General features: G+C 48.9%; 1 protein-coding gene across 1 annotated transcript in view; it reads left to right on the top strand.

Annotated features, from left to right (window-relative positions):
• Positions 1 to 1,048: 1,048 nt before the first annotated feature.
• The window catches only part of BCAR3 (BCAR3 adaptor protein, NSP family member), a 136,703-nt gene continuing 130,530 nt past the window's right edge, over positions 1,049 to 7,221 (top strand). The window contains exon 1 of the mRNA XM_055339597.1: positions 1,049 to 1,168. The gene's annotated coding sequence lies outside the window, so the exon portion shown is untranslated. The remainder of the gene's footprint in view (positions 1,169 to 7,221) is intronic.

The raw sequence follows: 7,221 nt of genomic DNA, 5'->3' as shown, positions 1-7,221 counted from the left end.
TCTGGCTGTGTTGGTATGATTAGTTTTTGACTATTTCCAGAAGCAAAACAGCATGTCATAGCCACATATGTGTATAATATTATTTTTTCTTTTTGATGATAACATTTGACTAACCATTAAAGTATGTGGTAGTGGTCATCTCTCAGCGTCAGATCTGAATGATTTAGGCTCAAGACTGTTAGAAATAATATCATCATCATCGTTGTTATTTCAAAGAATGATCATTTAATCTGGATTATGCATATCTACATTTAAATAATTGTTACTGTACTTCATTATTGAGTAATTTGTATTGTTTTCTTATGGTTTTTTATTACCAAAGTAACACACAGAACACAGAAATTTTGGAGGACTGGAAAAATTCTTTCAGTGTATATTGAATACATTTTTCAGTGTACATAGATTTATTTTTTATTTTGTTATACTGTAGTTTGCTTTGGAGCTTATTGTTTCACCGAGGAATAGATCACGAATGTATTTCCATATCGTTACTCTTCTATAATTGAGATTTTAGTGGCTGTGCAGTATTCCATTATATGAATTTTATATAACCAGGTGCCCACTATTGGACATTTATCAGACACTGTTAGAAGCACTTACTATGAACCAGCATAGCTCTAAACTCATTTAACCCTCACGATGACCCTATGAATTGTTACTATCATCCCCATTTTAGATGAGGAACCTGAGGCGCAGAGAGGTTAAATTAATTTGTCCAAGGTCGCACCACTTTGTAAGTGGTGGCACCAGATTGAAACACAATTTAGCACCACATCTGTGCCTCTAATCACCATACTTTGCTTGCCTCTCTCTCTCTGTCTACTGAAAAGCAAAGACCTTTCTCCACCTAGAAGGAAGGTTTGATTTACAGAAGACAGCTTTATAAAAAAGGGAACCACTATCCTGTGAGTCACTATTATTGAGAATTAAGTTGTCAGCTGTTCAGACAACAGACAAAGAAGCATCTGAGTGGAATGGGCAGCGTTAGCTCTGTAGCCCGGAAGGCAAGCCCGGGAGAGGCCACAGACCCAGGTGCAACCAGCCTGAGACCCACGTAGCTCAACCTGCGGCAGAACCAGCCTTGTCTGAGCTCCGGTAACTTCCTCACACCGAACCCAGAAGGCCCTTGCTGTGCATTCACCCACAGGAGCAGCGACATCTGCTCGAGGTAGGAAGTGGCCAGCTGGCTGCTCTCAGCCCTGGAGCTCAGGGCAGTGCTGAGCCAGCGGAAGTGACCGGGGCTGTGGAATGGTGTTGATCCAGGCCACCAAGTGGCTTCTGGGGCAGTGCCTGGAGCTTTAGGAGAGTCCTTTGACTAACCCCCAGAGGCTCCAGGGGGTCATTTCCTAGGTAATTCTGGGTCCTTATTCATCATATCCTTGAGTCTGTGCTTTGGATGTGGCCACTTCCTTTCTTGTCCTTTCTGTTCTGGTAATGATAACATGATGTCATAGCTAGTGATGCTGATCGTTCTGTTTTACTTATTTAGTTCTCCTGGTAGCACTTTGGGGTAGCCCAACAGCCAAGAATAATTATCCTCATTTTTAAGGATGGAGCCAGGAAGCCACACAGAAGTTAGATCACCTGACATAAGGGAACCCTGACTTGAACCTGCCCCCCAGAACAGGCCACCACTCTCTGGGCCTCAGAAGGTGGCTGTGGCTATAAAGGGACACACTAGGTGTGCCTCTTTGCTTTCCTTAGTCCCATCACCTCTGAGAAGAAAAGATCTGAGGAAACAATGGGGATTTGGTAAGGGCGAATGTAAAGGCTTGAGGTGGTTACTAGTTGCATTTTAAGGGAGCCTGGGTGGTTCCGTGGGTTGAGCATCCAACTCTTGGCTTCGTCTCAGGTTGTGATCTCAGGGTCATGAGACTGAGCCCCGAGTTAGCCTATGTGCTCAGCGAGGAGTCTGCTTGTCCCTCTCCCTTACTGTCTGCCCCTCCCCATCTACCCCTCTCTCCCAAATAAATAAAATCTTAAAAAAAAAAGGTTGCATTTTATATAGGCACCTTAGGCAATTGTTTATAGGAGCTTGGAGGTTTATATGAAATAACATCCATGCATCTTTCCCTGGGAGGTCTGTCAGTTTGCCTTTATTTCCTCTTTTACAGTAGAACCTGGAACACACAGACACCACATCCAAAGTCAGTGTCACAGGGTGAATAGGCCTGGGGAGCCATGATTATCACTGCAGTCCTAATACCTGCCCCTCTAAATACTGAAAATATCATTAAAAGATCAGGTGCTTAAATTCTATATAGTCTGTGAGCTTCTCCTCCACACATACATCCCATACCCTGAGTTCCCACTGGAGTCAAGATTCTGCCCCCTTCTCCTAGCTGTGGAAACAATCCAGGCTGGAGCCAGAACCAACTTCCCAGCTCAGGAAGATCATTGGCTTAATCTGATGACAATTTAAAAGCTATATAGAAAAGGTGCTTTATCATGGAGTTAGGTAAGATTGGCAAAAACTGGCTTTCCTGTCCTCAGTGATTTGGGGGGAGTGTCTTGAGTTTTGGAGGTTTTTTTGTTTTTGTTTTTGTTTTTGTTTGTTCTTAGTTTTGGAGGTTTTTTTAAGAAAAGAAAAGCTGGGGAGATATCAGAAAGGGACACAGAACATAAAGACTTCTAACTCTGGGAAATGAACTAGGGGTGGTGGAAGGGGAGGAGGGCGGGGGGTGGGGGTGAATGGGTGATGGGCACGGAAGGGGACACTTGACGGGATGAGCACTGGGTGTTATTCTGTATGTTGGTAAATTGAACACCAATAAAAATTAATTTATAAAAAAAAATAAATAAATAAAATAAAAATGAAAAAAAAAAAAAAAAGAAAAGCTGTATTGTTTTGGCTGCCAAAGTCTTTGAAGATAAACCACGAAAAATAAAAGTGCAACATCTGATTGCACTCTAGAGCTTTAGAATTTTTCTTAATTTTACTTATTTATTCATGAGAGACACACAGAAAGAGAGAGGCAGAGACACAGGCAGAGGGAGAAGCAGGCTCCATGCAGGGAGCCCGACGTTGGACTCGATCCCAGGACTCCAGGATCACGCCCTGGCCTGAAGGCGGCGCTAAACCCCTGAGCCACCCGGGTGTCCCCTGATGGGCATTAAAAGATAAGAGTTGCTGCTGTGCTGGTTGGGGTCACATCAGTCATGCTTTCTACCATCTTTTCTCCCCACTGGGAGCAGATGGGTCATTTACAAGTGCAACAGATCAGGGGACTCTCCTGCCTAAAAACTCACAGTGACTTCCTGTCACATCCAGATGGGGCCCTGGGACACCCAGGCCATAGCCCCTGTCCCTTTGCAGAGGCAGTGCCTGGTGGCAAAGGGTGCGAGGGCCGCGGTGCGCAGGTGAAATCCGGGCCCTGCCTCGCTGTGACTTTGGTGAAGGGGATCGCCCATCTGCCTCCGTGTTCTCATCCATTACCACAGTCAGTGGGAGCCCCTGGCACGTCTCCCGGGCCTGGTTGCTTCCAGAGCCACAGCTCGGGGCTCGACTGGGATCCGGTCTGGAGCCTCTGAAGTGCGGGCGTGGGTAGCCGCCACCCTGACTATAGTGAAAACACGAGCACGGGTGATGGCCGTGTTCCTGAAATGAAAAACGAGGTGGGAGCAAGGCGTCTCCTTCCTGTGGGAGTAGCTGAAGCAGAAGTGTGCCCAAAGCCGTTGCCCGGAGCTCCGGGGAGGGCCGGGCCCCAGGGGCCCTGGGCACTGGCCTGTGTGCGCGGTCTGGAGGGCCGGGCTGCCCCCACCTCCAGTCTTTATTTATTTATTTATTTATTTATTTATTTATTTATTTATTTATTTATTTATTTATTTATTTATTTATTTATGATAAACCTAGAGAGAGAGAGAGAGAGGCAGAGACACAGGCAGAGGGAGAAGCAGGCTCCATGCAGGGAGCCCGACGTGGGACTTGATCCCAGGACCCCCGGATCACACCCTGGGCTGGAGGCGGCGCTGAACTGCTGAGCCACCCAGGGACCCCCCCTCCTCCAGTCTTGATGAAGTGCTCTGGGGCTGCCCCGGCGCCTGCAGCCAAGGGACCGGGCACCTTGCTGTCCTCACTATACAGGGCCTGAACCGGAACCCAGGGCTCCCTGGACTTCCTGCAGGACCTGGTTGCCACGGTAGCCACTTCCATTGCTCAAAGCCAGGTGCCAGGTGTGGCAAGTAGGGCAGATGCCAAGCAAAGCTGGCCACGGACCTCCCCTGCCCCTGGCTCTAGCTGATAAGTTGGGGTAAGAGAGGAGACAGCCAGGCTGCAGTTGCTTTTGAGACCTTTCTGGCCCATATGCTTGGATTTCTTGTCAACCTTCTCCCTCCCTATGTGAATACCCACGCCCCCCAACCGCCCACACCCCCCGCCACCTGAACACACATTTTCTCCCCATAACACTCAACAGGATTCGTGGGCTGTTTGAAGGAAATATAGTGGGCACGTGGCTTCAGGGGGGGGGACTGTCACAGAGATGTGGATATGCACAGGGAGTGGGAGTGGTGGTGGGATGTCTACAAGGGCTCGTGTGTTAGCCCCAAGACCTTCCAATACAAGAATGTCTCTCCTAAAGTTTCAGGTAGGATGGGTCAATACCTTTACAGGAGGGTTAGGTTTCTTCTGTGGAAAAGCGGTGTGTCCAAGCTACCCCATCCCGAACCACCAGTCTGTGTGGCCTGAGCTCTTTGCTACATTCACCCAGCCCCTTCTCAGGGCCAGATCCCACCCTGCCCCTGGGGCGGTCTTGGGTACCCTCAGAGGAGAAGGTGGCTATTGGGCACCAGGGACCCAGGTGACCCTGGTGACCCTGGCTCAGGGTCCCAGGCAGTGGCTCTTCTTCCTCAGATACTCATTGCCTAAATGGTGGGTGAGTCACTAGGAGAATGTTGGGCCCCAGGGCAATGCTCTGTATCCTTTGGGATTACACCAAAGGTAGAGGTAAATTCGTCTTGGGAAAGAGGCCCTGGGGGTGAGGCTAAAAAGTGTGCATGAAGGTTGGGAAGGAGGCACCAGGTCAAACAAGCCCCTGAGGTCCTGCCCAACCTGCTCTCTACCCGGAGACCAAGTCATTTTTGTCTCAGTGGCTTTATGTTATTCTGCTTTTGATAAATGTTCGTTAATGTTGTTAATGAAAATTATATGCCTTTGTGAAGAAATGTCCCATGCTAGGAATCTGTAGGGCTTTCCTCATTGCCCAGCTGACCTGACACCTGTGGGGGAGATGGTTGTTTGCCAGGACGGGCCCTGAACTCGTGGCCATGTGGCTGCCCAGCTTTCAGGGTTCTCCCTCTCCCCCCACAGGCACATTTTGGGTCAGATGTGGGGCCTCAGATCCTCTAAAGAAGGCTCAAAAAGGGGACCAGTGACAGTGGAGTACACGCCCCATGAGCTCATTTCAAGCCAAGTGAAGGATCTCACAATGACAGTCGTGTGTCTGGTGGTGACTCAGGGCATGCATGTGCCAGGCCCTGTGCTCAGTGCTTTGCTAAAGTTATTGTTTCTAATTCTCAAGGACCAAAGAGGTGGGAACTCCTATTATCCCCATTTGACAGTGGGACCTGAGGACCAAAGAGTTTGGAGCAGTTTGCGGGAAGTCACCCAGCCTCAAGCCCAGGTTTGACTCTGAAGTTCTGAGCTTTTAACCCCCACTGCATCTGCCTCCTGCTTGACAAACGTCCACTGCAGCTCCCCCCTCCCTGCTCCACGCTGGGGGCTGAGGGACCCCAGATGTCTGGGCAGCCCCTGCCTCCAACCCTGCTTCCTTTCCCTTTATATTAAAGCCTTAAGAGTCAAAATCCCCTCCACTGATGTAGTGTTTCTTCCTGTAGTGAATCTGCTGAAAGAAAGATGACTCCTGGCTGTGTCCATGTGTTCTCCACAGGAGAATTCTGTAGGGGACAGATTATCAAAATATTTGCTGGCCTTGCTGGGTGTGCTTAGAGTTGTTGCCAAGCACTGCTGGGTGTGTGACATGGGAGGTGCTACTGTTCCTCTTGCTTCTGTTTGTATCTGTCTGCTGAGGGGAAATGGGAAGAACCTAATGGAAGTCCTGTTTAGCTTTCTATGAGCCCAGCAGGGGTGCTCAAGTACAGTACAGATGTCAGACAAATAAATAGGTACTTAAGAATTCTCTAGTTGGGAGCATCAGGTGGGATCTGAAATCTGATCTGAGTGAAGTGCAATTAGCGCACTCCTGGAGTCTCGAGTGTGCCAAACCCCCAGGGTGTGACATGAGCCCTGGGTCCCAGACAGGAGATCCAACCTGGCTCTGCCCTTGGAGGTGACAGGAGGGGCAGTGAGGAGAGATGACCTTTGAGAGGCAGGGCTGCATCTAGGAGCCAGGCTTTGTGAGTTTGATTGCAAGTCTCCTTCCTAAGAGCTGCGAGACTCTGGGCAACTTCTGTCACCTGTCTGCGTCTCAGTTTCCCCATTCATACTGTGTGCTTGTGTGCGTGTGTGTGTGTGTGTGTGTGTGTGTTAAATGGGTCTCTGTGTAATATCCCTGGAAAGGTCCTTGGCTCTTATATAAAAAGCATTCAGTAAACATCGCTATTATTGTTAGCAGCCCCTTCCTGCTCACATTTTATCAATTAAACTGTGGGTCTTGGCAGTTATTCCCTAAGAGCTGATGCTTTGGTTGAGTGGTAGGTTGAGGAGCTGGCTGGATGGAAAGAAGGCTCTCCCTTGCTGGCTCATATTCCATCAGCTCATGAGTTCCTCTACCCATCTCTCCTGCCCCTCTCAAGGTGCAGCTTTCTTTCTTTCTTTCTTTTTCTTTTTTTTTTAAGATTTTATTTATTTTTTTATTCATGAGACACACACAGAGAGAGAGGCAGAGACACAGGCAGAGGGAGAAGCAGGCTCCATGCAGGGAGACTCGATCCCAGGTCTCCAGGATTAGGCCCTGGGCTGAAGGCGGCGCTAGACTGCTGAGCCACCAGGGCTGCCCAAGGTGCAGGTTTAATACGGTCATTTCACCTGAATAAAAATCCTTGGGTGGGGTGGGGTGGGGTGGGGGGGCTGGGGAAGCAAGGAACATAATTGTCCCCTGAGGATGCCCTGGAAGGATGAGCATGAACGGAGAAGGTTGTAGGGAGATTGGCTTCAGTTGCTGAAGCCAAACTCTGCAAGCTTTTTCTGTTCCTTTTCACTATTTTGAGTTTCGCTCTCCCCAAGGGAGATACTTTGCAGGTGACATCGTTTGGGTTAAAACC

This window comes from Nyctereutes procyonoides, unplaced genomic scaffold (genome assembly GCF_905146905.1).
Source record: "Nyctereutes procyonoides isolate TBG_1078 unplaced genomic scaffold, NYPRO_anot_genome, whole genome shotgun sequence".
Taxonomy (NCBI): Eukaryota; Metazoa; Chordata; class Mammalia; order Carnivora; family Canidae; genus Nyctereutes; species Nyctereutes procyonoides.
The sequence above is the reverse complement of the archived record's forward strand: the minus strand, read 5'-3'. Positions and strand labels throughout refer to the sequence as shown.